Consider the following 26035-nt stretch of genomic DNA (forward strand, 5'->3'; position numbering starts at 1 on the left):
AATCGTGTTATGTTGAAAACCCAGTCTGCATGTGTAAATTGTAAATAATCTTAGCAGATATGAGTATGTATGTAAATTGCCTAGGTGGACCTAATTTTTTAGTGATAATCTACGTTCCGGAAGGTTTTTTGTCTCACAGATCCATGATCGGTAGAGTTTTCCTTCAGTCTAACCCCAAAGCCGGAATGAATTTTGTCATTAAAATCTTAGGGGAATCCTAGTGCGTTGATTTGCTAGATTATATTTGGTAGTAGAACTGGGTGGTGTATGAGGGTCTATGTCAAATGGGGTTTTCCCCCTTGAGATGTAAAATTGTAAAAGCTATGATGTAAAGTGTCTTGAGGGTTAGAAAATGTTTTAATCCCCTCATAAGTCCTAAGTCCTAGGTCCTAGGTGATTTTTCCAAAGGCTAAGTTCGAGGATCCAAAAATAAAAATTAAAAAATCAAATAATAGATAAAAATAATAATAAAATAAAATAAAAATTTAATTATGAAAAAAAATAATATATATATATATATATAATAAAAAAAAAATAAATAAAAAATAAATAAAATAATAAAATAAATCGAAATTTTGAGAAAACAAATGCAAAATTTTAACTTTTAATTTATTAAAATTTCGACGGATGAGATTAAAAGATATCTTGATCCTCATCGACGGTCAAGATCTTTTTGACATGGATCACTCGAACTAGCCATTGGGAATTTTTCCTTTAAATAAGGTGCTAGGGGTCATTTGAGATCATTCGATCTGTGAGTCTTGTGCTGAAGAAAGCTCTCTTGTAAACTTTTTCTGGTGCAATAAAGAAAGACTTTGGGGTTGAAATCTTGCTGGTGTTACTCTCCTGAAGTGCTGTAAACTGTTTTATTTTTTGTATAATTTTATTTTCAGCCATTAGTAATAGCTTGGTGAAGAGCGATGTTGAACACAGGTATCTTGTTCACTCACTAGGGTTTTAATAGTAGTAGAATTTCTGAAAAATGGCAGGTATCTCCATTGGATTTGGAATTTAGTACTGTTTTTTCCCTCTTTATTAATAGCTGAAGTGAGCTGTGCAGGAAATCCAGATTGAGAAGATTAACGGGTGTTTGGGGAAGTTCTAGGCTGAACTAGCCAACTCCCGAAAAGCATTCTCTTGTAGAGCCCAGCCAGTTTTGATTCTGGGTCTGTCATTTAAAGTTTATTTTTGAATTGCATGAGAGATTTCTGAAGTATTTCATAGTAAATCTGAAATTCTGAAAATATTATTAAGGATTACTGACAAATCTGGCTGTTGTAGAGTCATGAAACTGTAAATATTGTAGCTGGTTTGTAGGGTTTTAGTTTTTTTTTTTTTGATATATATTCTCTGGGTGTTTGTCTTTCCATTACAGGTTGCATGGTTTTCTGAAGATTTCCGAGGCTTTGATCAGAGTTGTTTTGCTGTTTGGGGTTTATTTTTGTTGCAGGAAAAAGAAAAAATTTTGAAATATTTTTTAGGCAGGCTGGATTGCTGCCATACCTCCTGCGTTCATCTCCTCAGCTCCCTGCATTTCAATCTGCAAACAAGACCCATCACTCTCCACGTGATTTCATTTCCCATCGTGGCTCCATCCTTACTTCTCGACTGCTGCCATTCATTACACATAGTCCTCCCTGCATGCTGCCACAAGCACACTTCTCTGCCCACGCACTCCTCCATTAACCTCTGCGTCTTAACATCAAAAAAAAAAACATTGCACCCTCTCTGTCATACGCATTCATCACTTGCACGCTGCTCCTAAAGCCTGCAGTCACTGTGGTGTTCCTCCATCGATTTGCCTGTATTCTCTCTTCAACCTTCGCACGAGTCTAGCTCCCACACACTTGGCTTCGCTTCCACACCATCGTGCTACTGCGGCATGCATCCTATCACGCTAAAACCTGCAATCCATCCACCTGCGTCTTCCATTCCCACAACCTCATCTCTCTTCACGTTTCCTAACTGCACCCTGGTCGTCCCTGCTCCATCCTCTCGCTGCAGGTCTACATCCGCCGTCAAGCAAACCGTGAACCTTTCCGTCGAACTCACCTGCATACCAAACAAAAATTCGATTTTTTTTATCTATGTATGTATAGGGTTTAGCATTGGTTTATCTCTTTTGTCTTATTTCATTCATATTCGTATTTATTTAAGAGTTAAGAGTGTATGTAATTCTTTAGGCTTAGGTTTTAGTTTAAATTTCTTAGGTTAGGATTTATTTGGCTTCATTTAGTTTAATTTTATATTAAATATAAAAAACTCAAAAATAAAAATAAAAATCATAAACATTTAAATTTAGATTTAGAGTTAGACTTTCTTTTTACTTTTGATTTCATAGGTTCTAGCTTTAAAATCCGAAAATTTTAGTTTTGTTTTGATATATATATATATATATATATAATATAAAAAGGCATGAAAAGTTTTCTTTTAACTTAGATTAGATTTTAGTTTGATTTAGATTGTAGATTTTCCTTTTTTTATATATATATATATATATATATATAAAGATATAAAAATCTTTAAAAAAAATAAATAATAAAAAGTAACCTTTAGACCTTCTATTTTGTTATAGTTTAGAATTTTATTTAGATTTAAGTATCATTTATTTAGACTCTAGTTTTTGCTTTCGCTGAATTTTGTTTTATTTGAGAATATAAAAAATACAAAAAAATTTGGGAATATTTTGCCAGATTCAGTCTTGGCTCAAGGATTTGTTATGTTTGCGATATATCTTTTCTGCTGAGGGTAAAATTTTGATGTGGGATTAATATTTATCATTTTTTATGTGGTGAAACATGCTTAAATGATCATCTGAAGATTAGCTATATGAAAGTGATAACTGGTTGGCATTTGAAATTTGTGGGTTATTTAAAGCATTTAATCTTTCGTATTTTAATTGCTGGAATATCGTTAAGCCATTGAGAATTTATCGTTTATCTCGCATTTGTAAAAATTTAACCTTTGTTTGAATTATTTGATGGTAAATGATTGTTAATGAGCTCATATTTCTGCAAGCATTTGATAAATAATCATTCAATCATTAACTCCATAAGGCACTGGTCTATTAACTTAATAAAATCAAATAAGTGCTTGTTTTCCTTCGTGTCTCCCAACCCAACTGGTCCACAGCTGGTCATCCATTGTCCCATAGGGTCTACCCCCCTTAGTCGCGGGAGACAGGCTTAAACAGAGAGATCAGGGATCAGGGTGACAGCCCCCGGTCTGAGCGTTGTCGTGACAATTTGTGTGACAACATTTTTTGGCGCCGTTGCCGGGGACAAAGTTTTTGTTGTCCTTGGTTCCTTAGACATTCATCTTGTTTCTTTCCTCTCATTTTTAGCTTTTTCATTTCAATATTTTCCGTGTTTCACTTCCTATCTGGGTGGCGACTCCACTTCATATATTATCTACAAGAGTGTATACTAGAAGACATCCAAGCAGTCTGTGCAATCCTGCTCCTGATCCTGAAAGGGCCCTCAGGGTATGATTACACAAACTCCCTTCTCGTACACTTCTTGTTAACCTCGGACAAGAAGCCCTCTTTGATATCCATTTGCTTTTTACTAGTCCAGTTGGGCACGAGATCATGGATATGTATGCCCCTTGCAATTTTTCTAACATTCCAGGGTATCCCAATGATCTTCCATCACTTGGGTTAGATAAGTTGCCTAGCTTTCAGGGAGATAATGCGATTAGTGCTAATTCGCATCTGAGAGATTTTAGTATATGGATGGCTAAGTACGCAAGGTCTGCTGATTTCGATCATGAGGATGTTACAATGACTCTTTTTGTTTTAACCTTGGGGGGCAATGCTCATGAGTGGTTTACTGAGAAGCCTCAGAATTCATTTGATTCCTTACAATCGATCATCAATGCCTTTAAAGAAAGTATGGAGATAAGAGAGAAGGAAGACACCTCGTAAAAGCTATTAGCATAATAAAAAAGAGAGAGAATGAAACTGTTGAAGAATTTAACAAAAGGTTTAATGGTATTATTAGAGAATTACCTCAAGACTATAAACCTACCGACAAATCTCTTCAGGATTTTTACATTGATGCCTTTAGTCCTGAGCCATCTTATGAATTAAGGCGCGCTAGACTTAATGATTATAGGGATTGCCAGGCCTTAGCTATAGAGCTTGAAAAGGACAAGGCAGCATCTGGGAAGTATGAGATCCCAGGTTTCGATAGGGCTGCTACGAAAATAAAAGAACCTAAAGGAAAAGCAGTTCAAGAGCCTGGAAGTGAACTTGTTCTCAAATTGCTCCAAAAGATTGAAACCACGGAAATTAATCATAATAAGGAGATAGCTACTCTGCAGAATAGGTTGGTCCAAATGGAAAGAGTACAAACACAAAATTTCCAACCTTGAAATAATAATAACAGAAATAACAATTGGCAAAAGAAGGGTCCATCTAGTGAGCAGAGACCTCCTAATGCGTTTACTAATTCGGTCGATAATGCTCCTCTTTAATGTCGGGTTTGTGATGCTCTTCATGAAGAGGCTACTTGTCCCATCGTTAGAAGAATCTTAGATAACGGAATGTTTGGGGCAGGTGATCAAATAAATGTAGTAGGTAACAAGTTTCCTTTGTTTATGGATGATTGGATAGAGGTCAAGGAAAATAGTCGTGATGTTATGAATCCTTCATCAACTTTTAGTATAAATAACCTTGAAAATGAAGATGACATTTTGGCTAGGTTATATGGTGAAAAACCCTCTCCCGAGCAAATCATGGAAATTGCTAGAGATAAAGGTTTGACCTATCAGAGAAGGGATAAAGATCAGAGTGGGAATCAAATTCCCCCTCGAACTTTAACCATGGTTTAAACTCTGGATTAGATGTCGATTTGGGAAGTTGGTTCAACAATGCGAAAATCTGGGTTCCTGTCTCAGAGATTGCTAAGATCCCTTCCCAAAGAGATAAGTTACTAAAAGCTATTCAAGGTCCACAAGTAAATATTTCTCAACAGAAGACTCGGGAAGTCGACTATCACGATGCTCCCATATATTTGCAAAGATTAGATGCGGATAACAAAGATCACCAGCCTTTCTTTATCACCTTTTTAGTTAAGGGATATAAATTGAATAATTGCATGTTGGATTCTGGTGCATCAGCTTGTGTCATGACTAAGAGGGTCATGGAACATCTTAACTTAAGAGTTTCTAGACCCTACTATAACATATGTGCCATGGATTCTAAGAAAATTGAAGTGCATGGTTTGATCAAATATTTACAAGTTCATCTATCAGTTTACCCAGACATCATGATTGTTATGGATATAGTTGTTGTTGATGTGCCTGATGCCTGGGGTATGCTTTTATCCAGAAAGTGGGCCTCTGATCTAGGAGGAAGTATTCAAATGAATTGGTCATATGCTATGATTCCTTCTCCTAAAGGTGATGGTTTTGTAAGACTTAATAGAGAACCCGAAAGAAAATTCCATGTTGAAGATCCTAAGAGACCTCAAAACGAGATAATTAAAGAGCAATCTGACATTGGGAACTACGCCATCATGTCTAATTTCATAATTCCTCCTGATGATAAGATTAAGGATCTCAATGATAGAGTTTGGTACATGTACCTTGATGGTGCATCGTCTAGGCATGGTAAGGGTGCTGGAATAGTGCTTAAGTCTCCCCTTGATCACATTTTCAAGTTTGCCTATCGATTAGAGTTTGAAGCAACCAACAATGTCGCTGAATATGAGGCTTTATTGTTGGGACTTGAACTGGCAAAGTCTTTGAAAATTAAGTTGCTTAGCATTAAGGGGGATTCTGATTTAATTATCATGCAGCTTAAAAATAAATTCACATGCAAAAATCAAAGATTAAGGAATTATCGAAATGCTGTGTGGGATACTATGGAGAACTTTGATGCCCTTGACCTCGAAGCTATCCCAAGAGAGCAAAATAGTTTGGCAAATGAACTTGCCGTCGCTGCTACTACCTTCTAGTTATCTGATGAGCTGATTAAGTATAAGATCAAAATGCAAGTAATATTTAGACCATCTGTTCCAGATAACTCAAAGCATTGGCAAGTCTTTAATGATGAAAAACAAGTCATTCGTTTTCTTAATAGTCTGGATGAGTTTGAAGATTTCGGGATAGTTTTTGAGGAGGATGGATCTTTAAATCATGAGCATATCATAAATCCTACTCCTAGGAATGTGGTTGCTTTAGAGCAACATTTTGATCGTCATGATGCCACAAAGTTGAGAGAGGAAAATAAAATGGACCCAGACGAATATCTCGAGATAAACATTGGTACTTCTGAGAACCCAAAGATTGTTAAAATTGGTAAAGGTACTAGTGTGGAGGAAAGAAAAAAGTTAACTAATTTACTTCACGAATATTGAGATGTTTTAGCTTTTTCTTATGATGAATTAAAAGGCTATAGGGAAGATGTCATGGAACATACTATCCCCTTAAAAGATGAAAATGCTAAACCCTTTCGCCAGAAGCTTAGGCAGATTAATCCTAAGTTAGTCCCTTTGGTTTAGAAAGAACTTGCGAAAATGCTTGCTGCTGGAATTATCGCTCAAACAAGGCATTCGACATGGTGTTCAAATGTGGTAATTGTTAGGAAAAAGAACGGTATGATAAGGCTTTGTGTCGATTTTCGAAATCTTAATCTAGCATGCAAGAAAGATAATTACCCTTTGCCAAACATGGAGACTTTATTGCAAAGAGTAACCGGTTCTGGAATGATGTCATTGCTAGATGGTTTTTCTGGGTATAATCAGGTATGGGTTAAAAAGGAAGATCGTCATAAAACCACATTCACCACACCATGGGGTACTTATGAATACATCAGAATGTCGTTTGGATTAACCAACGCTGGGGCTACATTTCAAAGGGCTATGGATTATGCCTTCAAGGGGTTAATCGAGAAATTTATTGAGATATACCAAGATGATCTTACTGTATTTTCTAAAGATGGTATCAGTCATATAAATCATCTTAGGCAGGTTTTCGATAGATGTAGAGAATACGGGATTTCTTTGAATCCAGCTAAGTCTGTTTTTGGAGTAACCGAAGGGAAATTACTTGGCCATATCATTTCTAAGGATGGAATCAAGATTGATCCTGAAAGAATTGAAGCAATCCAAAAGATTCCTCTTCCTCATAATCTTAAATCCCTTCAGTCTTTCCTTGGAAAGACAAATTTTCTTAGAAGGTTTATTTCAAATTACGCAGAAATAGCTAAGCCTATTCAAAATCTTTTGAAGAAAGATGTAAAATTTGTTTGGCAAGAAGATGGCAAAAAGGCTTTTCAAGAAATCAAATGCGCTATTGCAAGAGCTCTTGTCTTAGTTAGTCCCGATTATTCCAAGGATTTCATGATTTTTTCTTTCGCTTCTGAAGATACCATTGTTGGTGTCCTGTTACAAAAGAATAAAGATGGTCACGAGCATCCTATTGCTTTCATGAGTAGAGCACTTCAAAATTCCGAATTGAAGTACAATACCATGGAAAAGCAAGCTTATGCCCTGGTCAAGTCTCTTAAGCACTTCAAAACTTCTGTGGGTTATTCTAAAATCATTGCTTTCATCCCACATTCTTCTGTTAAAGATATATTAACTCAAACCGATTGCTTAGGGACTCATGCTAGGTGGGTTACTAAAATACAAGAATATGATTTAGAAATCAGACCCACCAAGCTAGTCAAAGGCCAAGGTTTGGCTCAAATGTTGACTGAAAGTAACGAAAATACTCTTGGTTTGTTTTGTCTTGGCGATCTATCTTCGTCGGAGTTGCAAAGATTAGGAGAGCATGAGTGGTACAAGGACATTGTTTATTACTTGATGAATCTTACATGTCCTAACCATTTAGCTGCTCATAAGAGAAGGGCTCTTAGACTAAAAGCCACTAAGTATTGCCTTATGAAGGATGGCCTTGGGTGGAGAAATCCTGAGGGCATAGTGCTTAGGTGTGTTGATGAAACTGAGTCCAAGAAATTAATCTCTGAGTTTCATTCAGGATTTTGTGGTGGTCATTATGCTGCTAGAACTACCGCCCACAAAATTCTGAGCGCTGGTTATTATTGGCCTTCAATTTTTTATGATGTGCATAAGTTTGTTAGGACTTGTCAAGCCTGTCAACTGTTCACTGGGAAACAAAAGCTTGCTGCCCTGCCCCTGCAACCTGTCATTGTAGAGGCACCTTTTCAGCATTGGGGTCTGGACTTCATCGGAAAGTTCCATGAAAATTCTAGCAATGGCTACTCATGGATTTTGACTGCTACTAATTATTTCACTAAATGGGTTGAAGCCATTCCTGCTAAGGATGCCACTGAAAAGGTTATTATGGATTTCATTGAAAATAATATCATTACTAGATTTGGTGTCCCTGCTAAGATCACTACTGACAATGCCAAAGCTTTTAGTTCCCAGAGTTTTCATCTTTTTGTTTCAAGTATGGTATTGTCTTATCTCATTCGTCAAATTACTATCCTCAGGGTAATGGTCTGGCCGAATCAAGTAACAAGAATCTCATAACCATTATCAAGAAGATAATAGGAGATAATAAGAGATCATGGGATAGCAAAATCAAGTATGCTTTATGGGCAGATAGAATCACAAAGAAGAAAGCTATTGGTAAATCTCCCTTTGAATTAGTTTATGACTTGGATGTAACCTTACCTGTGCACCTGAAATTGCCAGCTTATCAGCTCCTTCAGCGTTTTTCTACTAATAAAGATGTTGTTCAGAATAGAATAGATCAGATTGTGGAGTTAGATGAAGCTCGTAGGACAGCTTTTGATGCTATATGTAAAAATCAATCTAACATTAAGAAAAGCTTTGATAAATTCTCTCGATCTAGATCTTTGCAGGTGGGAGATATGGTGCTTCTTTGGGATCGCAAGAATGAAAAACTAGGAAAACATAAGAAGTTCGACAGCTTGTGGCTGGGACCGTACATCATTCGAGATATAGTTGGACCAAACTCATTCCACTTGAGCAGATTGGATGGCGAATCACTTGATCTACCTGCAAATGGCCAAATGCTCAAGTTGTTCTTCAAAGATGATATTTGATGCCATGGGGCATCCTTTGTATTGTATTTCTAACCTTACTCCTTGTCATTTTAGCATTTTATTTCTGTTTTAGGATTAGATTTACTTTCCTTGTTACTAGATAGTTAATAAATGAAGAGCTTATATCTTTCATGTGCTTAATGCTATATGATGATTTTTTGGATGGATGCTACTTATTTTTGGTTGTGTGTTGCATAGGTGCAGATTTTGGATTCTCACATTCCTACAGTGCAGTAACGTGTCCCCCAATAGAGCTAGATGTTGACCACTACGTGTCAACTACCCATAGCAGTACACCCCCTTTTTTTTTAAAAGGGATAGCGCTTCAGCGATGTGTCCGTGCCATTCGACTTCCATCATCAACCTGATCGTGTTATGTTGAAAACCCAGTCTGCATGTGTAAATTGTAAACAATCTTAGCAGATATGAGTCATGTATGTAAATTGCCTAGGTGGACCTAATTTTTTAGTGATAATCTACGTTCCGGAAGGTTTTTTGTCTCACCAATCCATGATCTGCAGAGTTTTCCTTTAGCCTAACCCCAAAGCCGGAATGAATTTTGTCATTAAAATCATAGGGGAATTCTAGTGCGTTGATCTGCTAGATTATATTTGGTCGCAGAACTCGGTGGTCTATGAGGGTCTATGTCAAATGGGGTTTTCCCCCTTGAGATGTAAAATTGTAAAAGCCATGATGTAAAGTGTCTTGAGGGTTAGAAAATGTTTTAATCCCCTCATAAGTCCTAAGTCATAAGTTCTAGGTGATTTTTCTAAAGGCTAAGTTCGAGGATCCAAAAATAAAAATTAAGAAAATGAAGAAAATCAAAAAATCAAATAATAGATAAAAATAATAATAAAATAAAATAAAATAAAAATAAAAAATTTAATTATGGAAAAAAAAATAAAAAATGAAAAATGAAAAATAAATAAAATAAAATAATAAAATAAATTGAAATTTTGAGAAAACAAATGCAAAATTTTAACTTTTAATATATTAAAATTTCGACAGATGAGATTAAAAGATATCTTGATCCTCATCGACGGTCGAGATCTTTTTGACATGGATCAATCGAACTAGCCATTGGGAATTTTTCCTTTAAATAGGGTGCTAGGGGTCATTTGAGATCATTCGATCTGTGAGTCTTGTGCTGAAGAAAGCTCTCTTGTAAACTTTTTCTGGTGCAATAAAGAAAGACTTTGGGATTGAAATCTTGTTGGTGTTACTCTCCTGAAGTGCTGTAAGCTATTTTATTTTCTGTATAATTTTATTTTCAGCCATTATTAATAGCTTGGTGAAGAGTGATGTTGAACACAGGTATCTTGTTCACTCACTAGGGTTTTAATAGTAGTAGAATTTCTGAAAAAATGGCAGGTATCTCCACTGGATTTGGAATTTAGTACTGTTTTTTCTCTCTTTATTAATAGTTGAAGTGAGCTATGCAGAAAATCCATATTGAGAAGATTAACGGGCGTTTGGGGAAGTTCTAGGCTGAACCAGCCAACTCCCGAAAAGCATTCTCTTGTAGAGCCCAGCCAGTTTCGATTTTGGGTCTGTCATTTAAAGTTTTTTTTTTTTGAATTGCATGAGAGATTTCTGAAGTATCTCATAGTAAATCTGAAATTCTGAAAATATTATTAAGGATTACTGACAAATCTGGCTATTGTAGAGTCATGAAACTGTAAATATTGTCACTGGTTTGTAAGGTTTTAGTTTTTTTTTGCATATATATTCTCTGGGTGTTTGTCTTTCCATTACAGGTTGCAGGGTTTTCTGAAGATTTCCGAGGGTTTGATCAGAGTTGTTTTTCTGTCCAGGGTTTATTTTTGTTGCAGGAAAAAGAAAAAAAATTCGAAATATTTTATAGGCAGGATAGATTGCTGCTATACCTCATGCATTCATCTCCTCAGCTCCCTGCATTTCAATCTGCAAACAAGACCCCTCACTCTCCACGTGATTTCATTTCCCATCGTGGCTCCATCCTTGCTCCTCAACTGCTGCCATTCATTACACATAGTCCTCCCTGCGTGCTGCCACAAGCACACTTCTCTGCCCACACACTCCTCCATTAACCTCTGCGTCTTAACATCAAAAAAAAAAAAAAACATTGCACCCTCTCTATCATATGCATTCATCACTTGCACGCTGCTCCTAAAGCTTGCAATCACTACAGCGTTCCTCCATCGATTTGCCTGCATTCTCCCTTCAACCTTCGTGCGAGTCCAGCTCCCACACACTTGGCTTCGCTTCCACACCATCGTGCTGCTGCGGCCGGCATCCTATCACGCTAAAACCTGCAATCCATCCACCTGCGTCTTCCTTTCCCACAGCCTCATCTCTCTTCACGTTTCCTAACTGCACCCTGGTCGTTCCTGCTCCATCCTCTCGCTGCAGGTCTACATCCGCCGTCAAGCAAACCGTGAACCTTTCCGTCGAACTCACCTGCATACCAAACAAAAATTCGATTTTTTTATCTATGTATGTATAGGGTTTAGCATTGGTTTATCTCTTTTGTCTTATTTCATTCATATTCGTATTTATTTAAGAGTTAGGAGTGTATGTAATTCTTTAGGCTTAGGTTTTAGTTTAAATTTCTTAGGTTAGGATTTATTTGGCTTCATTTAGTTTAATTTTATATTAAATATAAAAAACTCAAAAATAAAAAATAAAAATCATAAACATTTAAATTTAGATTTAGAGTTAGACTTTCTTTTTACTTTTGATTTCATAGGTTCTAGCTTTAAAATCCAAAAATTTTAGTTTTGTTTTGATTTAAAAATTAAATATATATATATATATATATATATATCTCATATAAATATAAAAAGGCATGAAAAGTTTTCTTTTAACTTATATTAGATTTTAGTTTGATTTAGATTGTAGATTTTCTTTTTTTTGGTTTTTGACTTTTAATATATATATATATATATATATATATATATATATATAAATCTTTAAAAAAATAAAAAATAATAAAAAGTAACCTTTAGACCTTCTATTTTGTTATAGTTTAGAATTTTATTTAGATTTAAGTTTCATTTATTTAGACTTTAGTTTTTGCTTTAGTCGAATTTTGTTTTATTTGAGAATATAAAAAATACAAAAAAATTTGGGAATATTTTGCCAGATTCAGTCTTGGCTCAAGGATTTGTTATGTTTGCAATATATCTTTTCTGTTGAGGGTAAAATTTTGATGTGGGATTAATATTTATCATTTTTTATGTGGTTAAACATGCTTAAATGATCATCTAAAGATTAGCTATATGAAAGTGATAACTGGTTGGCATTCAAAATTTACATGGTTATTTAAAGCATTTAATCTTTCGTATTTTAATTACTAGAATATCGTTAAGCCATTGAGCATTTATCGTTTATCTCACATTTGGCAAAGTTAACCTTTGTTTGAATTATTTGATGGTAGATGATTGTTAATGAGCTCATATTTCTGCAAGCATTTGATAAATAATCATTCAGTCATTAACTCCATAAGGCACTTGTCTATTAATTTAATAAAATCAAATAAGTGCTTGTTTTCCCTCGTGTCTCCCAACCCAACTGGTCCACAGTTGGTCATCCATTGTCCCATAGGGTCTACCCCCCTTAGCCGCTGGAGACAGGCTTAAACGGAGAGATCGGGGATCAGGGTGACAGCCCCCAGTCTAAGCGTTGTCATGACAATCTGTGCGACAACACCTTTTTTTGAGGATCCTTTTTGGGATTGGCCTTCTTTGAAGTATCCTTTTTAAGAGGGTCTTTAGGGAGAGATTCCTTAGGAGGAACCCGCTTGGGAATTGAGTCATCTTTGTTGGGTTCCTTGGAGGTTGTGGGGTCTTTATTGTTGTCCTTTCGTGAATATTGGACTCCTTTGAATCTTCCACTATCATTAGCATTAAGGATTGGCTCTCCCCTTTCTTCTTTGAAGGTGACCTCACTAATGGGAGGATGAGTATATGAACCTCCTAGCAGAATGTTGAAGACATCAGATTCTACAAGGTTAGCCTGCTCATCTACTTTTCCATCATCACTCTCATCCTCATCACTTTGCTCATCTTCAGAAGATGAATCTTGCTCAATTGCATTAGTTGGAGCCAAAGTGTTTGGGACTTGAGATGAGCTTGGCTTGTATTCTTCATTTTGCTTCGTAGAAAAGGGCTTCCCTTTTGCGATGTAGCTATACTTTTGGGTCATTTGCAAGGTAGTGAGTTTGTTCATGTAGAGCCTATCTCATGAGTTCATTTATTTGCTGAGCTTTTCCATTTTCTTGATGAGCACTAGAAGGGTTTCTTCGTGTTTCTTCGTGTTGATCTTTGGATTTTTCCTTCTTGACCTCTGTTTTAGCCTTGGGGTGATCATTAACATCCCTTCTGGAGATTCATAAGTTTTCCTCAACTTCCATAGCTATCTCTTTAACCTCAGCCAAGGTTGAAGGTTTCTTGTCCCTTAAAGCATAAGTTAGGTGGTCACCCACAACTTTGATGAATTTGTCGAGAATGTTAGGATAGGGGGGCTTCAAATGGTTGGGGATATCCCTGACTGTGAAATTTTATCTATTGTAGCTACCATAAATTATTCTTCTAACTCACAAATTAATTATGGAGTTTATTTGCTACAACAAATAACGAATAAAATCACAACTGCAATTTTCACAATAAAAACACTGTGAAAAATAAAATATTGGAAACTGAGAAATTATAACACACAATAATTTCGACACAGTTGTTTTTGGACAATTGTCCCCGGAAAAACCCACCTTGGCAAAATCGGCGCAACAGATGAGGGTTTTATTATTAATATTCATCAACAATTATGAGTACAATAATTTAGATGCCCAACTCGGAATCTAATCTGAGGAAAATACTGGCAAAAATATCGTAAGAATTTTTCTCTCCCCCCACAACTATTTTTTGTTTCTGAAATAGCTTGCCCAACCTCTGCGCTGAGCTCCCTATGTCCCCCTCTGCGCAGAGTCTACGCTGGCCCTCTGGAGATTTTGGGCTTCATTCCTTCGACTCTTCCAGGAACTGGAAATATTCCTCCCGAAATGCTACTACTCTCCTCTTCCACCTGCTACTCACCCTCTGGCTCTATATTCTCTGCTGAGCTGCTTCTACTGAGAAAATAAAACTTCTTGGGCAACTGATTATCTGCACTGGGTGATTTCTCCATCACCACATCGACTTCCTCTTATAATCCACTGTTGGAGCACCAACGACCAGGATTAAAACTTAATCAATGGCTAGGATCATCTCTAGATCAATCCGCGTGAGTTTCTAGATGATTCTCACCTTATCTCAATTAATACTGATTAATTAACCATATTCCCTAAGTTTAGACTTAAGAAATATTTAAAAATCGGTTAATAATTTAATTGGAACACTTCTAGGTGGAATTTCCATAAACGATTTCTGGGTTTTGGAGATCTCTTGTATTCTAGGCTCTCCACAAAATTTCAAGGCTAGAACACATCCAATGCTACAAAAACTAACACTCTTATAGCAAGGAATGTGTTCTAGTGCTACTGCACACCCTATCTCTGCATCATCTCCTATTATGCTACTGATGTTTTGCCATATTGCCCACCAACCACTACGCAACTCTGATATATGTTGCATTTGTGCTGCTGCTGATACTGCCATACTGCTGCCAACCTGCATCTGCACTGCAACTCTCTCTCATCTGTTGTTGCTGCAACTGCAACATCTGCAACAGAAAAGCATCCAAAATAGCATGTCCCTGCTACTGAAACGAGTTCTCCACCATACCCATCTGTTCTCTAAAATAGATGAACTTAGCTCTCCCTACAGCTTTCATGAGTATATCTGCAACCTACTCTTCTGTGGGAACATACTGTAGCTAGAATGATCCTCGTTGTACAGTCTCTGATAAAGTGACATTGAATATCGATGTGCTTCGACCTGCCATGAAACATTGGATTCTCAGAGAGCTTTATGCAACTCTGGTTATCAAAATAGCCACTGGTCGCCTCCATCCTCTGGCTGAACAAGCTTACTAGTAGCTTCTGAATCCATATAGCTTCGCACATAGCTGTGTTGGCTGCCATATACTCTGCTTCTGCAAAGCTCAGTACTACTGACTTCTGCTTCCTACTACACCAAGAAACCATCCCTGATCCAACATTGAATCAGTACCCAGAGGTACTTTTCCTGTCCACTGAACTGCCTGGCCAATCTGCATTTATGTACCCACAAAGTCTGATGTCATCCTCTCGAGTATATTTCAACCCATACTTGACTGTGCTGCGAATATATCTCAGAATATGCCTCGTTGCTGCCAAATGTACCCTTTTCGGTTCTACCATGACTTGACTAAGGGTATTCACTGCGAAGCAGATATCTGGCCTAGTGTTGACCAGATACATGATATACCCAATGAGTTGTCTATACAAGGTGGGATCGACATCCTTGTCATTTGATACGTTTATCTTCTTTCAGTTGGTAATCATGGGCGTAGACATGGATCTGCAATCCTACATTCTGAACCTTTTCAAAATATTTGTAGTATATCTTCCTTGCCCAAGGAAGATCTCCCCATCCTCCTGCCACACTTCCAATTCTAGGAAATAGTGCATCAACCCCAAATCATTCATGTCAAATTTCGCTGCGAGGTTCCTCTTACAGTCCTCTATGAGCCCTGATGATCCTATCAAAAAGAGATCATCCACATACAAAACTAGAATGACTGGCTCATCCTCTACCATCAAGTAGTAAAGGTTGGGATCTGCGTCACACTTAACGAACCCCATCTACTACAAGTAGGTTTCAATTCTACCATACCATGCCCTAGGAGCTTGCTTGAGTCTGTATAGAGCTTTCTTCAATTTGCACACATGCATGTGCCTCTCATGAGTCTCAAAGCTCTCTCGCTGTTCTATGTACACTTCTTCCTCCATGACCCCGTTCAAGAAGGCTGTCTTGACGTTCATCTGGTGAATCTGCCATCCCATCTGAGCTGTTAGAGATATAACTGACCGGATAGAAGTGTATATGCAAATTGGGGCGAAGGTCTCCTCATAATCTATCCCTTGTTTTTGTGCATACCCATTTGCCACGGACCTCGCCTTGTACTTTTCCACACCGCTATCTACAGCATATTTGATCTTATAGATCCATCTCAAACCTACAACTGATCTTTCTTTTGGCCTAGGCACTACCTCCACAACATCATTCGTCATGATAAAGCTATATTCTTCTACCATGGAATCTATCCACACCTGATGTTGTGCGGCCTCCTGAAGCTGGAAGGTTCTACAACCTAAGCCACCAATGCTTGGTATTTGTCAGGCTGTTTGCGCTGTCTCTTGCTCATCTTAGGAGTTCCAATAAACTTCTCTACATCTCTTAATGTCTGACGAACCTCTCTACTGGCTCAACCACTAGTTGTTGGAGGTTCTTCTAGCTCCTCCTCATCCTGTCTCTGCTGCTCCATCTACTGAGAACTCCCTGGATTTCTTGCACCTGAGGAAATACTGGTGTTGGTCACATTATTTGTCCCTTATGACTGTCCTTCTTCCTGTCCCACTAGCTTCCCCTATGGCTTCCCCTGTTGCTAGCCCAAAGAAGCTTCTGCTAACTGATTCTGATCACTTGCAGGCATCTCACGAAACCTCCTGAAAGCTCGGTCCTCCATGAATTTCAAGTCTCGCCTTACTACTATCTTCCTATTGCTAGGAATGTAGATTCTAAATGCCTTTGAGGTTTCACTGTACCCAACGAAGAACCCTTTCTCTACAGTCTGATCCAGTTTGGTCTGTTTATCATCTAGCACGTGGCGATATGCAACGCTGCCAAAAATTCTGAGGTGGCTATCTTCAGGCTTCTTCCCTATGAAGAGTCCTTCTGGGGTTTTCTTCTCCAATGCTCTATGAGGAGTCCTGTTCTGAATATACACTGTCGTGTTACATGCTTCTACCCACATAAATCTGTGTAGATCCTAGTCATATAACATAGCCTCTGCAGCTCCAACAATGGTTCTGCTTTTCCTCTCCGCTACACCATTCTTCTATGGATTATATGGAGTTTCCATTCTCTCTTGATGCCTTCCTTCGCACAGAAATCTGTGAAGTCTTTATCAACTATATTCTCCACCATTATCTAAGTGAAGCTCCTTGGTCTTCTTCCCTGTCGCATTCTCCATGAGAGCTTTAAACTCTCTGAAACGATCAAAGACCTCATCCTTCGTCTTCAAGAAGTAGATCCAGGTTTTCCTAGAATGATCACCAATAAAGTTGATGAAATATTGGGCACCGCTGAGAGCTCTAGTGGACATCGGGCCGCAAATCTCTAAGTGTATAAGTCCTAACACGCCATCAGCTCTAGTCTCACTTCTTGGAAATGTCGCCTTAGCATGCTTCCATGTACGCATCCTCTGCACACGTCATCATGCTCAGTGCCAAGTTTTGGAAACCCTGTTACTGTTTCTTTGAGCATCTTGAGTGCTCCATGGTGTAGATGTCCCATTCTCTTGTGCCATAACTCATTTAGCTCCTTCCCACTGCTATTGTCACTGCCTATCAGTGCCATTGGAGAATCAATTTGTAACCGGTACAATCTATAACCTGTTACTTCGAACTCCAATTTGTCTTACCTTTTTCCATTTTGGTTGTTTGACATACACATTCTTCCCTACGAGGTGAATATCATACCCATTATCCTGTAACTAGGATACTGAAATCAGGTTCATACCCAATCCTGGCACATGCAATACATCTGTAGCACTAGTGCTTGCTCCTGACTCCCCTTGAAAATCTATGGTACCTCTCCCTATTGGAGTACATTTCGTTTTGTTTCCCATAGTAATCTAGAATTCCATCTGCTCCTCTTTGCAGCTAGAGGAATATCCTCTAACACCTCTCATGTGAGTTGATGCTCCACAATCTGTATACCAGACTCCTGTGAAGCTGATCCTGCTAAGCAAGCAAATTTGTCTTCCAATCTGGAAGAAAAATCTAAAGTCCCCTGAATGTTACTTTTGTCCATGGCTATGCTTGAAAAATTTAGTGTGTTATTCCTCTTTTCCACCTAATGCAGGTTTTGCTTTTGCAGCCTGTAGCAAAACCCTGTGCGTCCAACCAAGAATTTGCTCAGCGAAAATCTGCGCTGCAACTGCTCCCTTTGACTGTTGGAATTACTAATCTGGGTAGCTTGATTTTCCTACCTCCCTACAATTGAAAATCGAACTGCTGCCCTAGCAACTTGGCGTGCCAGTGAATGGACTCCGCTCCCTCTAAAATTTTTTGACCTGCTGCTCCCTCTGAGTAGAAAAATTTTGCTCTCCATTACTAAGCTTCTTGGATAATCACTTATGCTCTGATACCATGTGAAATTTTATCTATTGCAGCTACTGGAAATTATTATTCTAACTCTAAAATTAATTATGCAGTGTACTTGCTACAAAAAATAACGAATAAAATCAGAGCTGCAATTTTCACCATAAAAATACTGCGGAAAATAAAATATTGAAAAGTGAGAAATTATAACACACACATAATAATTTCGACACAGTTATTTTTGGACAATTGTCCCCGGAAAAAACCAACTTGGAAAAACGGATGCAACGTATGAAGGTTTTATTATTAATATTCAACAACAATTCTGAGTACAATAATTTAGATGTCCAACAGGGAATCTAATGTGAGGAAAATACTGGAAAAAATATCGTGAGAATTTTTCTCTCACCCCACAACGATTTTCTGCCTCCGAAGTAGCTTCCCCAGCCTCTTTGTTGAGCTCCCTACGTCACCCTCTGTGCAGAGCCTACGCTGGCCCTTTGGAGATTTCAGCCTTCCTTCCTTCGACTCTTTCGGGAACTGGAAATCTTCCTCCCAGAATGCCACTGATCTCCTCTTCCACCTGCTACTCACCCTCTGGCTCTATCTTCTCTGTTGAGTTGCTGCTATTGAGAAAATCGAATTGCTTGGGCCACTGAGTATTTGCACTAGATGATTTCTCTATCACCACATTGGCTTCCTCTTATAATCCACTGTTGGAGCACCAACGACCAAGATTAAAACTTAATCAATGGCTAGGATCATCTCTAGATTGATCCGTGTGAGTTTCTATATGATTCTCACCTTATCTCAATTAATACTGATTAATTAACCATATTCCCTAAGTTTAGACTTAGGGAATATTTAAAAATCAGTTAATAATCTAATTGAGACACTTCTAGGTGGAATTTCCATAAACGATTTCTGGGTTTTGGAGATCTCTTGTATTCCAGCCTCTCCACAAAATTTCAAGGCTAGAGCACATCCTATTCTACAAAAACTAACATTTACTACCTTGGTGAACCTTGGTATGCACCAAGAATGTTGCAACTCCCAAGGGCTCCTCAACTCAAATTATCAATCCGGGATTTGTAAAAAATTTGAGGTGACAGTGCTATATGCACAGCAGATAGGATTCCACTCATGCCACCCTTAGTTATGACATTAGATAAAAAAAGTGTTAAGAGACCCTTCCTCCTACTGAATTAGAATGAAAGCTTGATAAAAGAATAATTGGAAATTGCTTCTAGCTATGAAAATAGAAATACCATTGACTCAACTTGTAAAAACTTAACTAATCAATTCATGAAAGGACAAAGGCTAACCTACTTGCTGAAATAAAACTAGGTTATCTTGCAAAATTCATCAAATTATCTCATCTACTTGTAGAAAGGAAACTAACTTATCCTGCATAATTCATCAAACTATCTCATCTACTTGCAGAAAGGAAACTAATTTACCTTGCATAATTCATCAAACTACCAATTAGAATTGCATGTACCATCTACCTAGTTCACACTTGCTCATAAATCAATAACCTGCTTGCATGATGAAGAAGCTAACTCTACTTTGTTTTTGCAGTGAAGAACATGAAGGTTTGGAGTGGCCTAGGAGCTTTCCCTGGTCATATTATCATAGATGAGAGTCATTATGCATCTATGCTAAGTCAAAATTATAGTTGGGATCGAAAGTGATGAAGGAAAAGGCTGCTACAAGTTTGCTACAGGCGATTGCTACAGGAGGCATGTAATGCTACAAGAGGGCATTGGAGTGGCTTTTGAAGGCGAAAACACTGGCTTGAGGGTATGGAGAGGTGGATAGTAGTTGAAGCAAATGAAAGGAGGTTGGTTTGAGTCCCTAGCCAGGCTCAGGACCTCTCGGAGGCTTGTATTGCACTAGGATGAGTGCTCTTGGTGACCTAGGCAAAATGACTTATAAAATAGGGTTTTGGGACAAAGTTTGGAAGTGGAAGGAGAAGATGAAGGAGCTTAGGGTGGAAATGGTGAAGGTGCCCTTCCCTGTAGATCAACCAACCCTACAATCAATCCCATGCAATCATCCATTTACTATTAACAAAATGAAATAACTTATAATGGAAAAGATGAGTTGAATTTAAATAACATATAATTCATGCAATACCACTGATCTAATCACTAAACTGACTTCTAATGCTACAAAAAACAAATGTAAAACGGGACAACTAACACTAATCTATTTCCAAGAAATCATAAACACAATATTTTTGGGTTGTGGTTGTGAATCCTTCCACTCATTCTCCCACAAGAGAGGCGATTTAGAGACTGCAACCACATGATTTTATAGGTTAATTTCTACTGAAATGCAAGAAACTATGAACTACTTAGAATCAAGAAGAAACATAAGTACAAGAAGAGGGACCAAAGCCTCTAGTTTAGACCCAAATCCAAGGGTCTCAGCCCTTTGAAACTAACTTAGATGTAGCTTAAAATCCAACTTCTCATTATCAAAAAGTGCAATTCTAATACATCACATAAAAGTTGAAAATAACAATGTCAAGCTTGGAGCTCAATAGCTACACCTAGCTAAACTAAAAATTCGAATCCTAATGAGTTCTTCTTCTAGATTATTTATAGAAAAGGGCAGCTGAAGCAGCGCCCTTGAAAGTAGGAATGGTTCCCTCCTTGATCTCGAAAATGGTGGATCTTGTTCTTCTTGATCTTCACTTGGACTAGGAGTCCCTCGGCTGCCAATGAACTCGAACTGGTGAGAGAGGATATGGTGATCCCAAGCAGATTTTAGGGAGTTAAGGAGGTGGACAAACCCCCTAGATTCTCTTCTAGTTGTCTCCATTAATCCCCTATATAGTAATAGCCTCAAAAATGCTTCATTTATTGCAGTTAAACCACATTAGGCCACATACTATGACAAACACCTTTTACTCCTCTTACTAAGCATAATATAACGAAAAATGTGAATTAATGCAGGAGAAGGATAGTTTTAAGGCCAGAAGATGGCATATTAATCTTCAAAAAGTACCTATTAATGGGACTCATCATCACCCCCTGCTAAAGGTGTTGCTCATCCTCTGAAAAACGCAGTCATCCATGTGTAGCTCTTTCATGACCCTGGTGGCCTCCCTGGCATCCTAAGGCTCCTCAAATGGTGTGCCCTCTTGGGGGTAAAAACCTATATTCCTCTCTATTTCTGTCCATTCCTTTTGCTCTCCTTCTTCATCTCTTTCACATGTTGTCTCTACACTAATTGTCTCTTGATTTTGCAACCCTAAGTTGGAGTGTTGGTGACAAGAGTATTGAAGAAAAATCACTCAAACTCTAACCATTTTCTTGTAGGACCTCCCAAGCTTCTTTTTCGAATTTCATCTTCTAGGAGGCTGTGGGCATAGAAGACTAGCTCCTCTCTTGCAAAATTTCATTCACCATTGGAGGCAAAGTTTTGGAATACCAAGAGACTCTTAACATCTTCAAATCTTGAGAGCACTCTTGTTGTACTTACTTTAGTTTCTAATTCTAGCTTTCAAGAAGGAAGTCTAGTGCTTGAAAAGGCTCATATGTTGTAAAGATTCCTATTGCAGTGTTACTTGAGACCTTTTGGAAGGTTTCTCATCTTTGTAACAATCTAATAAAAAAATTCAGTTTTTCTTATGGGAGCTTGGGTTTCACCCAAGGCATCATTTTCTTCTTATTTAGAAAGAAATACATGTGGGTGGATTGATCTTGCATTGTTTTTTTAGTTTTCAATTTTGCATGCCTTAGGAATTAACACAAATCTCACCATCACAATCTAACTTTCTAAATTTAATTTTGCTACTAGTTTCCATTTTATGTCGTGCATTTGAAGTTTTTCTTTTAGTACAACTTGGAAATTTCAATATGGAGCAACTTATTTCATTATATGCAAGTATCTTAATTCATGTGGAAAAGTTTGATTTAGTTTAACAATTTGCTTCATATTTTCCCACTATAGGCTCATTGGTTACTTGTTCATTTATTTTAAAGTCTTTTGCTCACTTTGCAAGCATAACATACTTTGGAGCTGTATCTTTTGTTAAATCACTTACTTTGAGTAATCTACAATCTTATGTGCTTATGAAGGTTATGTTCTTGTATCTTGTATAATTTTGACCAATTATCTAAGTTATCTCATTGAGCATATTTCCATTTACTTGAGGAATTTTCTCTTACAATCACTAATAAACTTACTTGCATTTCATTTAGGAATATTAGCATAGTTTCATTTTAACTCAATTTACCTTCAAGCATAAACTTGGTTGAAAGACATCTCGTAGGGACCCCTTTCTTTCATCAATTTAAGGGACATAGATCCTCTTATGTGGTTAACATGGTGACTTTGCAGTCGTCAGAGCCACAGTCTCTGCATCACCAAAGGCATCGGGTGTGTTGGGTAATACAAGGGAGGTATTGTTAATATAGCCTTGGCTGTGTTTCCTTGGACCCCTTCCACAACTTACATAAGAGAATTGTTTCAAAACAGTTGAAAGAAAGGTCACATCTAGACTAGGCATTTAGATTGAAATTAACCAAGATAATTGCATTTAATCTTAGTTTAAGGGCGTTTTATGCTAACACATTTTGCTATTTTACTTGCAAATTATTTCATGTACTTGTCAATATGTCATTGATGCAAATGTCTTAAATTGATTATTCTCTATATCGGATTGCTAGTTTGTGCATCTAATGATTTGTACTCAAATTACTATTGCATAATAATAAAACCCTCAGCTACTACACCGATTTTCCTACATTGGGTTTTTTCGGGGACATTTGTCCAAAAACAACAGTGTAATTGTGTGTTTATTTCTCTCCAGTGCACTATTTAGTTTCCGCATTATTTATTTTGTGTAGGCTGCAGTGTATGCATTTCGATATTTGCTGGAGAAAAATGCAAGTAATTTGTTCAAAGTAATTTAACAAATATGAGAAATATCATCAGTTTGTTGCAGTAGGAATTGGGTCACCGATTATTCACATCGTATCAGAGCACATATCACAAGTCGGAGAGCTCAGAGCAAAAAGGTAGAAGGAGGTTCGAATTTCTATCTTGGCAACAATTCGAAACCCCAGAGGCAGCGCAGTCCTTGGGCCAAGGAGGTTGAGTTTTGAGGAAAGATCGATTTCTCTAAGGGAGTCAACAAAGAAATTCAATTTTCTAGATCAAATCTTTCCGAAGGCAGAAGCGAGTAGCGTATTTTTCTTTGCAGAGCAGATCTTCAGTGGGGACGCAGTTATTTTGCAGCAATTGCTGGCAGAATAGTGTTAGAAGGAGAGAAGAGAACACACTGAGGGAATTCCTTTCTCAGAGGACTTCTAGCCAAGAAGTTCGAATTTTCCTAGCAGAGTAGCAATAGTTGTGTGTGGTATTTATCACTCCAGAAGGATTGTGAATAGTTGGGCAGAAACTGCACAGAGGAGAAGAGGAAGCAATTCAACTTTTTCAGGAGAGATGGCATCAGCTGGGTTGAGAGATCAAGATTGGTTGGAAGGAGAAGGCTAGGATTTCCTGCCTTCTAGATGAGCATGATCTCAAAACTTATGTTGATTGTGTGGTAGTTGTATTCGTCGATGCAGATCCTCTCAAGAAGTATAAGAAGGAGATGGCGAGAGCTAAGAGGTTCATTCTTGACGGGGTTCAAGATCATGTGGTATCCCATATAGCTGGCAAAGATACTGCCCGATAGATGTGGGAGGCATTAGCTACGTTGTATGAAGGATCTTCAGAGTAACGGACGATGTACCTTGAAGAGAAGTTGAGATGCACGAAGATGCATAAATGGGAGCATGTAGACCCCTTCCTTACTAGGCTTCAGGATGTACGAGATCAGCTAGCTTCAGTAGGACCAATGCCCCAGCCTACAGAGTTTGTACGATTAGCGCTGGACATTGTTTCTGAAGATTGGCAAGTTTTCATCCAGAGTATCTTGGGCAGAGAACAACTGCCAGATTGGGAACGTGTGTGGGTTGATCTGCAGCAGGAGGAAATGAGGCATGATCTGGTGAAGGCCACCATCAGTGGCAACAACAACAATGGGATAAAGCAAGTGAAGGAAGAGGAGGACGTGGCCCTTGCATCAAAGGGGCAGCAGGAGTAGCGCAGAAGAAAGAAGGACATTTCAAAGATCAAGTGCTTCAGGTGTGGTGAGTTGGGCCATTACAACACTTAGTTTCCTCTCAGAAAGAAGGACAAGGAGGAGAAGCAGAATCAACAGGTTTCATCCATTGAGATCGACAGGATGTCCTCCAGATTGGAGGAAGATTTTTCTGAGATGCCTCTAGGGGTGAGGTGCGGTGATCTAGAGTTGTAGCCCCAGAGAGCTACAGGATGGGCAGGATTCTTGAGGAGGTCCACCTCATCAATCAATACTTTGCTACGGGAGCCCAAGGCATGTAGTAGTAGGATGGACCAATGGTAGCTGGTGCAGTCAAGTGCCTGAGTGACAGATGTAGAAGCTAGTAGCAGGTCAGTGACTGAGCAGCGCAAAGCAGAGTTGGCACAGTGCAGAGTCAACAACAATGTAGAGGCTTCAGCGACAGTGCAGAGGCTAGCAGCAGTGTAGAGGTTTTAGTGACAGTGCAGAGGCTTCAGTGACAGTGCAGAGGCTAGCAGTAGTCATAACTCGGATGACGGATGCATCATACTGACCACAGTTGGTTCAGTATTTTGGATGCTTTTTCGTTACAGTTGTTGCAGTTGCAGTAGCAACAGATGGAGAAGGTTGCAGTGCAGATGCAGTGTTGGCAGCAGTTTAGCAGGGTTAGCAGCAGCACGGATGTAGCAATCAGAGTTGCACAGTGGTTGGTGAGCAGCAACAGCCAGACATCAACAGCGCAGCGGGAGATGGTGCAGAGACAGAGTGATGCTTCAGTGGGTTGCAGAACTAGAACACATTCCTCGCTAAGAGGGAGTGTTGATTTCTGTAGCATCAGTTGTGCTCTAGCCTTGAGATTTTGCAGAGAGGCTAAGACACATGCATTCTCCAATACCTAGAAATTGTTTGGAAAAATTCCACCTAGAGATGATTTAATTAAAATAATTAACTTTTTAAAATGGTTCCCTAAGTCTAAACTTAGGAAATCTGGTTAATTAAAGGGTATTAATTAAATCTGGTGCGAATCTTCTAGAAGAAGACAAGGATCAACTCCCAGTTATTCTTAGTAGTTGATTATGTTTTAATCTTGGCCGTTGGTGCTCCAACGAGAGATTATATGGAGTTCGATGGGCACTTGGAGAATACACTTGGGCAGTTCAATTTTGTTGGGAAGTCGACTTCCTAAGTAGCAGCTGTGAGTTTCCGGAAGTGATTCAATAAAGTCAAAGCAGTGAGAGGGGCAGGGATAGTAGACCGGAGGCAAGGTTGCACGAAATGGGGAAACGGGTACGAGTTTCCAAAACGGGAAGCGATACGAAATGCGACCTCCCCAAATTTTGGAAATGGGGAAACGCGAATATATATATATATATATATATATATGTGCAATCATAAAGCATAAATGATACATTATAATTTATTACATTTAAACATTAAGATTAAATTTACATCACATTTACTCATGAATGATCACATAATGAAAATAAAAATATCGGAATATCCAACAGCAACCTTTATTATATATCCAAATCTCAAAATCGGCCTTTATTTATATTAATATATGAGGCTGCAAGTACAACAAAGACTATAAGGCTGCAAGAATTAT

At 38.1% G+C, this 26035-nt stretch overlaps 1 protein-coding gene across 1 annotated transcript in view; it reads left to right on the forward strand.

Moving 5' to 3' along the window:
• Positions 1–26035, forward strand: part of LOC149227609 (uncharacterized) — a 317497-nt gene that overhangs the window by 244135 nt on the left and 47327 nt on the right. The window lies entirely within an intron of this gene.

Source organism: Pinus tabuliformis, chromosome J (assembly GCF_031772625.1).
Source record: "Pinus tabuliformis cultivar Carrire ecotype Pingquan chromosome J, CPIR1, whole genome shotgun sequence".
In the NCBI taxonomy this organism is placed as follows: Eukaryota; Viridiplantae; Streptophyta; class Pinopsida; order Pinales; family Pinaceae; genus Pinus; species Pinus tabuliformis.